The following is an 11,903-nucleotide window of genomic DNA, read 5'->3' on the forward strand; positions in this document are numbered from 1 at the left end:
TTCAGGGTGAATGTCACCAGAATATTCAGTTCTGCCCTTTGGAGGTTTAGTGCTTATTTCCTTATTTTCCACCCATGATACTTAAGAATCTGACCCACATCTTAAAGAGAGAGAATTTGTGTACTTGAAGCAGGTCCCTTCTTTGTGTGGGGCTTTGAATGCTAAACATCACAAGACCACAAGAGATTATACTCTGCACTTCTAGGTGCTTCAGACCTAGCTCTCCAGCTTTCTGCTCTACCCCAAATCTCAACAAATTTCTCACGAAGAAAGAGCTCCTCTAGTTAACAGTCTGTCACGCCAGCTTTCACGACCATCACAAATCCCATTGTCTTTCTTTTCCCCAGTAGAGTCCCTCTAATGAGGTTATGCCTCATCCTGGATCCATGCTCAGAAGTGATGTGTCCTTAATGAAGAAAGTGGCTATTGACACTTCCTCTAACAAGTTGAATTTTAATTTATCTAGTCCTCTTTCTAGATGTGTTTTCTGATGGGTTTAAAATATGATTTTAGTAACATATCCATTTTTTTAATTGTTGCAGAGAATTGTGCTCTCAGTAAATTTATTAATTTATTGTTATGTTTCCTGGATGTTGAGACATAGTTAGAAAGACTTTCTCTCTCTCTCTCCCTCTGAAATTATAAAGGAATCTCTCCATGTTTTATTCTAGTATTTTTAAAGATTTATTGTTTCTGCACGTAAATCTTTAGTCTATTTGGAATGTATCCTTCTGTGCAATGTGAGACATAGATCAAAATTAGTTTAAAAAATTGGGTATTCCAGTTGTCTCAACACTGTTAGATAATTACAACATTTCCCTACCTGACTTGAGGTGCGACTTTTGTATAATAAATACCCATACATATTCTGGTCTATTTAATATAACACGTATATTTTTATTGACTTCCCTTTTTTTTACACAAATGGGTCATATTATACAAATGATTATTCAATGTTTTTCACCTAAGATATAGTATATCTATTATTTATGTATGTATATATTACATATAATTTATTTATATACATGTTGATATATTTCAAGATATGTTAGCTCTCAGATGAAGAAACTAAGTTTCACAATATGTTATATATATATGTGTGTATAAACACACATGCACACACATTATTCTTTTTATCGTTGAATATATTTTTATTACACATTTGTGCCACAATCATCTGCTATAGAGTAAGGGGTGGGGAACATCTAAACCAAGCTATTTAGAGGGCAGTACATCTATTTTGTCACTTAAAATATTTCTCTCAAAACTGAGGAGATAAATATATTAAGGTAGAAAATCAAGGGGACTGTCTTTACAAACAAATTCTAGCATCAGAGCTTAGATAAGCCTACTTATCTATGAATATATATGAAGAAGTGCCTATGTGACACATAAGACAGGACAAGACCACAATGTGTCTCATTAATTCCTTGCTTAAAAGTTTCTTTGACTTTCTGACACAGCTAGTTAAAAAGATCTTTATAAGAGCTTTTTCAAAGTGAATCTGGCATAGCTTTCCATCTGAGTTTGTGTGAATCCAGAACCACAGCGCTACTGAAGCAACGCTACTTCCTTGGATGCTCTATGCCCTTCTACACCTCCATGACTCTGCTTTTCTTGCAGCTCAGAATGCCTGCTGCAAAACTTCCCTCTTGACAGACTTCTGTATACCTTTCAAGTTAACCATGTAATGTCACCTGCATTGACTCTCCTCACAAACCTTGATGACACCTCACAGTTTGTCACTTCCTCTGGCTCCATCTGAGATCTGCATTATTATATCATATTATTTACCTATTATTTTATGTTGTTATATCATTATTATTATAATGATTATAATGTAAGCTTTGTAAATCATTACTTATTCTTCTCCCTTTACTCTGAGTCCTCACAACATGGGAATTGCCTCTTTGTTAATCTTTGTATCTGTATTGCCTTGTACAGTACCTGGCTAAAAAATCGACAAGACCTATGAAACTGGAATGAATGATTGGACACATTTATAGTTTTGGTATAATATTTTATGTTCCCTAATGTGCTGCTCTTTCTTCAGCCAGTATTGACTGGGTGGTTTCATTAACTAATCCTAAGGAAAAGAATCAAATTTCTTTAAAATGCTTCTTAAACTGTATATTTCAATCGTGTTAAGAACTCTAAACACTTCTGCAATATCTTTTTTTGTTCTTCAAAAGTCTTCACTTATCACCTGCCTTAAAATGCTGATAGGTCCGCATATCCTATAAATCAGAGTTGCTTTTCTTACCTTACTATCGAAGTTATTCACAGTTTTCTTCTAGAAGGAATACATTTCCATCCTGAAAGCATTTGCCACTCATCACTTTCCACATTCCCACTCCACTTATTTCATGCTGTATCTGGAATGCCTTTTTATTTAAAAAATAGCTTACATGTCTTCATTCAGCTGGCTTCCTCTTTCTCCATAAAGCTTTCTTTATAAATTCAAGCATTCATTTCTCAGTGCCAATAAACAACATTCTGTAAGTAATATGTACGTTTCATTAATTTAAAAGAATGAAAACATTATTTTGATTGTTTTGTAGAATACCACTGCCACTTGGCAATACTTATTAAGAGTCAAAAATACTACCTTATGACAGCAATCTAAGCCCAAGAAACAAATGAGATATATGGATACAGGCTTATGTATTTAGATGGTCAGTGCAGTTCATTACAGTAGTAAAAACTGTAGGTACTGCTCAAACATACAAAATAGGAACTATTAAATACCACTGCATATGAATTTGTGTTGGTGTATGTCAAATAGCCATTAAAAATCATGCTTTGAAAACCACGTATCATGTATCAGACATAGATTGCATGAGTCAGATTTTGACATAATAATTCTTTGGAATACAATCAGAAGTAAACAAATCAAAGCATAGTCTGCTCTTGAAATATTTACTTGTAGTTTTTATTTTCCTGCTTTTCTTTATTTTCCAAATTTTCTGTAGTAAACATATACTGTTTTTAGTAACAAGAAAAAAATTCAACTAATTTTAAAATAATATGGGAATAAATATATCATTAGTAACAACACAGAAAACTATCACTCATAATCTTTTGGGATTTAAAAGATGAATAATGCTTGCTTATTCATACTACATAAAGTATATTTTCATAGACATGCATATCATCTGGGCTGTTTTCTGGAATTATGCAGAAATTGCTTCATCTCTCACTTCACTGTGACCTCTTTGGTGTGTAATGCCAATGACAAAACATCTCTATAGTGAATTCTCTCTACATTAAAATTCCAAATTATTGACTCTACATTAAGAAAACAAAAGAACAAAAAAAAAAGAAAGAAAAAAAATATTCACCAGTTTTCTCTTTTCTCTACCCTTCAAATATTGTTCAATTATTTTGCGACAATCTTTGTTAAATCTGTTTTATTTTAGAAGATTCCAAATGTTTAGAGACAATTAGTGAGTTGTCTCTATTTTAAAGATACAAAAGCAGCAAAGGAAAGCCTGGTTTGGTGTCTAGACATTGTTGTTCGTACGTTGAAGCCCCATAGTCTTTGAGATTTCAGAAATCTATTCCTGTGTACTTAAGAAATCGTCTATTTTTTTTTAAAAACATCTTTATTAGAGTATAATTGCTTTACAGTGGTGTGTTAGTTTCTGCTTAAGACAAAGTGAATTAGCTATACATATATATATATATATATATATCTCCATGTCTCCTCCCTCTTGCGTCTCGTTAATGGAGGTTAATGAATTATTGAGGGTTATTATTTACTAAAAGCAAACAAATTCCGTGGTGCACGATTATAAAAATCATTGATACTTTTCTGCATACTTATTAGGAAGGAGGATAATATGTTTCTTGTCATTAAACATAAGCTCATTTATGTTTTTTGTACTCTTCTTGTTCTAAAATTGGCTAACTTCTGCCAGTATTCTGTGTTCTAGCTATGAATTTCTTTGTTTGCTGTGAAATTCCACAAGACGCAGAGCTGCTAGGCTGGGATTTGGCTTCCTTGAAGCAGTAGAATCCAGATGGCATATAGAGGAATTGATACTCAGTTATTGAGGAGAAATAGAAATGTGGTAGTCACTGAATTTTCTTGCAATTAGATTGGAGCCATGTTATTACTCCTGGTCAATGAACTGTGGGCAGAACTGATGGGTCATATCTTGGCAGGTGTTGTTAAGAATCTGCATCTCTTTTTCTCCCCGTTACCATAACTTTGGAGGTGACACGCGTCAGATGGCAGTTACAAGACTGAGAAAGACTGATTAACCTTTAGCATATTTTAGGGGTTTATTTGACTCTACAGCAGACCAAACCTGGCACAATATACCTGTGCTTTAGAATTAATATAATCTCAGCTAGTACTTACTGCAACTGGCACATATTATGGTGGTGGCAAAATCATTAAACTTAACCAAAGCTCTGCCAAGATATTTGACTAGAAAAGCACATTTTAAGGCAAGATGGAGTCAAATCTTATGCAAATATACGTATCTTACCAAAAATTATTCAACCATTTTCTCCATTTTTAGTACCCTAAGTCATTAAGAGTTAGAGTTCAGGGAACAGAAGAAATACAATATAATAAACTAATATAGTACACAGATTTGGTTACAAATATAAATACAGAAAAACAATAATGTGTCACTAATCCGAAGTGTAACTAAAAGAAAATACCAGGAAAGGGCACTGTCAACCCAAAGGGAAGGAAAAGCTTTTGCAAAGTAAAGAAATATGAAAACCTTTTGAAGAAGACACTTCCGTTTTCTTTTCACAGATGAAGACCTTCAGGATCAGATGAGTCTAGAAATTGCCAAAGATCATACAATTATAAATATATCAGTATGTCCCACATATTAAGCTAATTATACTCAGTACAGATAAGAATCCAGTTGAATCTGAACACACCAGGCTCCCTCGAATTAGCAGGTAAAACCTCTGGCAAAGTGATAATATAAAACTCAGAGAGAACAGATGTGCTGCGGGAGAGCGTGCTGCTTTCATAGGTACTAAAGTTTCTCTTAAAATAAATACAGTCATTTAAAGTCTTTGAGTCATGGCTGGGGAGACACCACATGGAGGTGCCAGAGCAATTAACAATCCTGTGGGAAAAGGAAAGAACTGGGAGAAATTCTCTGTGGAGCAAATCTTGAATATACAAATTAAATTGTCTGTAAATAGTAGATTGAAACCTGTCTGAATTTGGTTTCATAATAGCATAGAGTTCTATAATACACAAAGTCTGATCATTTAGCAAGCCTGAACTAAAGGGAAAAGGAAAATTAAGAGTTGCATGTTAACTCCCGCTCAATTTAATACAAGTTGTTCGTTTATTTCTAACTGTGCATGGCTAGTTTCATCACTCTTTGGGCAGCCAAATGGGAAAGGTTTTAGTGGCATTGTGGAAAAAATTACAATGGCCTTTGGATTTGAAGCTTAGCTCTATTTGTTATTAGAGTATCTTTGGGTAAGCCTCTTAATTAGTTGAGGGTTGCTTCCTTATCTGTTAAACAGAAATAATAATTCCTTTCTCATACAGTTCTTGTGAAAATTGAAGGTAGTCAGGTTTGTAAACTGTCAACCACACAGTAAGAGCTCAATATTAGCTTTTTTTATTCTCTTATGTAAAAAGGCAGATCATACAGTCAAGGTAAAAGACATCCAGAGTTAAGCCCTGAAGTAATTTTAGAAATTTAATATTGTGGTCCTATAAATTTATATGTTGGATGGATTGTAGAAGCCCAGATGACAGATGCATTGGGGATTATAGTCCTCTTAAGATCTTTTAATATTTTATTAAAAATCTCAACCTATGTTTAATACCAGCCATGCTGTTTTTAGAAACTATTGCAATATTTACTTTTTAAGTAGACACATAACCTTTTCAGGATTAAAGTCGATGTACTTCTACTCATATCTTCACTTGGATAGCTAATAGATACCTTAAATTTGAAATGTCTCAGCTACTCCAGTAAAAATCTTTTTCCCCCCAATCTTTGTAATGTGAACCCCATCCTGCCAGTTACTAAGAGCAAAATTTACTTTTCTCTTTATCTCATACAACAAAACCAAACCAAAAGCTTATTCTTTCAATTACCTTCAAAATACCTCCAAAAAGAATCTTACTACTTTTCACCAAGTCTTTTGTTCCCACTAAAGTACAGTTTATCGTTGAATTTCATGTGGATTATTGCAACTGTCCCCGCAGTTGCAAAGTCTTGCTTCGACTTAGGCTCCCCATAAAGTCTATTCTTAAAAGAGAAAGTGACATTTTTAAAACATAGATTATGTCAAGCCACTCAGAAGACTTCATAGCTTCCCATATCATTCAGAGTGAAAGCTGCTATCATTACAATGGCTGTGAAACGCTCAATGATCTAGCTGCTCTGTAACTCTAGACCTCATCTACCAAACTCTCACTTCCTCACTCACTCCAATCATTCTGGCCTCCTTGATGAACCTCAAGAAGAAATACTCTAGGTCAGTAAATTCCAGAATACTCTCGCCCAGGTTTTCCTATGGTTCACCCTTTACTTTCTCTACTCAAAATATTGTCTTCTCCCTTCCTGGTCACACTTTAGAAAATAGAAACAAAAACAACCCTGTCTCAGGAGTCCCTATCCTCCTTACCTTGCTTTATTTTTCTCTACAGCACTTATCACCATGTGAAGTATTAGTTCTTTGTTTATTTATTTACTGTCTGATTCCCCTATAATACGTAAGTTCCCATCTATTTTATTACTATATTCTCAGTGTCCAGAACAGTGCTAAGTACATATGTTCTCAAAAAATATTGGTTGAAAGAAGGAAGGAAGAAAGGAAGAGAAGGAAGGACAAAAGCATTTATTTCCTTTCCTTTGTCTGGATTTCTGAAGAGGAACATGCTTCAGAAGTCACTATCCCTTTCTAGCATAGTCTTTCTAAGATCTCCGTTGTGTCTTGCAAAGAGAATAGATTCACTGTTATAATAAAGCCTCAAGACTTTTCTTCCCAAAACATTTAGAGCAACGTGAGACTTGAAGGCATAATGTAAGGCTAGTAGTTTGCCAAGGAATTTTGCTGATTCTGAAAAGCACAATCAATCCCATGAAGGGGGCACTGAAGGTGACAGGTCTGGATTACCTCATGGGGCAATAAATTACCTGCCAAGAACATGGTGAGTTTTGTGTCCTTAGAAACCTGAGGACCAGTTACTCTCTGTCCTGTGAACGTTTCACAGAGCTCTAGGAGATTTATGTATCTTGTCAACAGTAATCAATATTTGTAACAAATTAGTGGACACAAAAATATAAATGTGGTATCAGCAAAACAATATTGGAAAAAGGAAACATAAGAAGGTAGCTAGTTTATTTTTCCTCCATGTCCTAAAAGGAGAACTATTATTGTTGAGTGCCTACGAAATACATAGGCAATTCACAAATATTATCTTAATTCTGCAATAGCCCTTTGAGGTAAGTATTAATCTTCCTACTTAACAGGTAACGGATCAAGGTGGGTAAAGTTAAGTGATTGTACACAAAGTACACATTAGGGCTGGGAATTAACCCAGCATCTATCTGAGTTCACAGACGGTGAATGCTTTTGAATACTCTATCTTGCTTTGGAAGTTTTGACTGTAATATCCCTTTAAACCCAATGGAAATATTGGCCTAACTTTGCAGGAGACACTCTGAAAATATGTAGGAAAATACATTGTTGGGTTTTTTTGTTTTGTTTTTTTGTTGTTTTTTGGTAAAGAATGAAGGATTATTACACCAGTATAAACAAAATAATTCAGAACAAGATTTTCCCATGTGGTAAATTAGGTTCAAAGGAATTCAATCTGCTGTCAGAGTGGTATCCTAACCATCACTTTCAACACTTCTGAAATGTAAGATTGCATAAGTAAGCAAGGACTTAACTTCTCACCATTTCACAGAAGGAGGTTCTACAGACTTCATGCCGAATCAGAGAATGAACTCTAGGAAGCACTCATTAATTTTAAGGTTATTGCAATCACTAGTTTCTGTCAATTGACAATTGCTTTAAATAAGTCTAAGGTATTTGAGTTGTTCAGGTTGGGTTACATCTACACTTGTCTTAAAAATGTAATGCTTTATCATTCTCCCTGGCAGTTATGTGGCTTTGCCCATACCCAGCATTTGGCACTATTCACAGGGGTAGTAAGTCTTTTCTTTCAAAACAGTCAGTTATCTCCTGATTTTCTCAGTATGATGCTTTTTTCCCCTATGAGAACATAATAAACCTTCTAAACTAACATGTTTAGCTTTTAATTTGAAAATGGTTCTTTATGATACAATTCACATAAGATAACAATTTATGTATATAGACTATAGCCTGGATAATATAGGGTACATCTTGGATAAAAACAAAAACTGTATCAAGCACTTTGTGCACATTATATTTACCCTTACTATGTGCTGCCTGTCAGCACTTTACTAAGGAAAATGCATGAAGCTCTAATAGACTGTGACTCAGAGTCACCCTGCAAACTGGTAGAACTAGGATTCAGATCCACATCTGACTGCTCCACACTTGCGTTCACTGTCCTTCACACATTCTCTCTGTGACTTGGTTTTATTTTTTATCCATCAAAATAAAATAATGTCTGTTTCATTTAATACACAAGACTGTAGTGAGGTTACAGTTAAATGAAAAAGACCTCTAATTTTTTTGTTGTTTTTTTGTTTACATATTAAAGATGCTTTCAGTCACAAGGAAACTACCAACAGATTGAAAGAGGAAGAACCAAATTTATTAGGCTGCTTATAGAACGTCACGAGATAGAAGAAAAGACTATCTGCCTCCATGCAACGCCTTTCATCTTCCTGAAAACTGTAGGATTGCATTAGTGTTAACAGAGCATTCCAGTGCGAGTCCGTATTTGGCAAACAAAACTTCTAGTTAAAAGCCTTACTTTGCAACAACAAACTCTCAGTATGTAGTAATGCCTTGAGAGCAGGTCCCTGTTTCTAGAATTTACTAAATCCTGCCTTTTCTCAAATTACCATTTTTATGGGTTTCACATACATGGCAGAAGGAAGGCTTCAGGTGATGGAATTCAGTCTGATCTGTGTGGTTCTGAATGGTAATTGCACGTAGGCCATGAATATCCATTACTAGCATATTGCTGCTTCATTTCCCCAGTAAAGTGGGAAAGCTAAATGCAGACAGTGTCACATATTGGAAGCTACAGAAATAAATTTCTTAGCATCGTAGAAGTTTTGAGAGAAAAATAACTTGACGAAGGCACATTTAAATTTCTAACTTGGGCTAGTATGTAATTTGAAGCCAAATATGAGAAAGTTCTATGCATAATTTATTGTATCTGTCTAGTGCCAAGAGTGGGTAAAAGCATGGAAGAAAGTAAAAGTGCAGAAGATAGGAACTGTCTGCAAGAGAGTACCAAGGAAACTAAATTTTGAATGAACTTCAATGAAGTTTGATTTATGTACAATACACTCATTCATTTAAAGGGTAGAATTTGTGAGTTCTGAAAGATATATATACTCATGGAACAATCAAGATACATAATAGTTTATATCATCTCAAAAGTTTTCTCATACTCTTTTACAATCCATCTTACCTTTTACAATCCATCTTGACAGAGGCAAGAAACTGTCAGTCTGCTTTTTGTCACTATAAATTGCCTGGTGGTTTGTATAATTTTATATAAGTGGAATCGTATATTAAACATTGTCTTATGTCTAACCTCTTTCACTCAGCATAATAATTTTGAGATTTACTCATACTGTTGTATCAGTAGTAGTTTGTTCCTTTTTATTATTGAATAGAGTTCAGTCATGTAGATATTACGTGTATTATTTTTCTGCTCAACTCTTAATGGATATTCTCCATTTGATGACTTCTTCCTAGTTCTTAGCTATCATGAGCATAAATGCAAAGAGCGTTTGTATAGAAGACTTTGTGTGAATATATGTTTTAATTTATTGGGGGAAATGCCTAGTATCAAATAGCTAGATTATAGGAAACTTGAAATTTTTAAGAAAATGCCAAATAGTTTTGAAACAATTTAAAACAGTGTTTTAAAAATTTTAAGTTTTTGAGCAATTAAAAATTCCTTCCAGCATTGAATAGGAGTGTTAATTGCTTAATAAACTCATCTATACTTGCTGAACTCAGTGTTTATAATTCATCCATTCTGATGGGTGTGTGATGGTGTCTCACTGTGTTTTTCTTTTGTTTTTTTTAAATTTTTTTATTAATGTGTAACATACATATAGAAAATGCAGAAATGATATATGTACAGCTGGAAGAATTTTCATAAAGTGAACAAATCACCACTAGCCAAGTCAAAAAGTGGAATGGAGAGTGTTAGGTTGCATATAATTTGTTGAAGTGGTTAAGTAATTTAAAGCAAAACAGAGTGAGGGTTTGAAGATTATAGGGGGTGTTATTTTAATTCAGCTGGGAAAACTCTCTCTAAGAAAATAATGTTGGAACAAAGGATACCTTCATGGAGGGATGGAGCAATACATTCTTAAATCTAGAGTAAGAGTGCCCCAAGCAGAGGGAAGAGCAAGCACGAACACCCAGAGGCTAGAGTATGTTTGGAGTGTGGCCAGAACAGCAAAGGCGCTGCTCCTCTTTGAGGAATCTTTCCCCTGCTTTCCTCCAGTTTCAGGACTGGAGTGGACTATGCATGCAGTGACCATTCCTTGCGCTCATTTTTCTCCTTTGTAGGTCTGTAGATCCATGTAGTAGCATTTTCTTCTGCCTGAAAGACAGCCTTTAATATTTTTTGTTTTGTGGGTCTGCTGGTTCTATACTTCTTTCAGCTTTTGTAAAATGTCACTATTTTTCCTTTTTATTTTTGACAGATATTTTTGCTGTGTTAGAACTTACAGGCTGACAATTTTCTTTTGTTGGTGCTTTTAAGATCTTGCTCGTTGCTTTCTCATTTGTCTGTTTTCTATGAGAAATCTGAAGTCATAGTTGATCTTCTGTACCTAATGTGCCTTTTTATCTGGCTGCTTTTAACATTTTTTTTTTGTGAATTATTTTGAGCAATTTAATTATGATATGCTTTATTTAGTGTCATTTTCTTTGTGTTCCTTGTGTTTGGAGTTTGCTGAGCTTTGGGGTATGTGGACTTATAGTTTTCATTATATTTGGAAACTATTTCTTCAAATAACTTTTGTCTCCCTCCATCCTTTGGGGACATTAATTACATGTTTATTCGGTCACTTGTATCACTGTTCACTGATGTACTGTTTATTTTCATTTTTAAAAATTTTATTTTTGTGCTGTGTTTCTTTGTGGATAGTTTCTGTTGCTATGCCTGCAAATTCAATAATCTTTTCTTCAGTATCTAATCTAAACTGTTGTTAATCCCATAAACTGTCATTTTCGTCTCACATGTTTTAGTTTTCATCTATAGAAGTTGAATTTGTTTTCTTTAAATATTTTTATGTGTTATTTAATTTTCCAGTATATAGAATCAATCACAATAACGGTCTTAATGTTTTTCTCAATAAATAATTATATAGATTGAAATTCATTTTCTGATATATTTTCAAATCATTCATTAAACATTAATATTTACAGTGCAGTTTTCTTTTTATAATTTGGAGCCAGTATATTTTTTCAAACTAAATCTTAAGCCTTGGAGGCACTTAGGTCCTACCTGTGTGATGAATGGACAAAATAGACTTACTGTATGATACAAGAGTTTAAGTCTATTTTATCCATAATTATTTGTTTCATTTAATAAAATATATGGATGTTTGTGTGTCACATGTTGTAAGTCAACAGGAGTGCAAAAAAGAGAGTTAAGTGGCAGCATTTCCCACAATTTCTCATACTGGGTCATCCTTATTCCTCGTTCAACGGTAGGGAGTTTGCTACCGCACAAGGTAAACTACTCACTTCTTTGGAATGACCTG

Source organism: Delphinus delphis, chromosome 7, assembly GCF_949987515.2.
Source record: "Delphinus delphis chromosome 7, mDelDel1.2, whole genome shotgun sequence".
Taxonomy (NCBI): domain Eukaryota; kingdom Metazoa; phylum Chordata; class Mammalia; order Artiodactyla; family Delphinidae; genus Delphinus; species Delphinus delphis.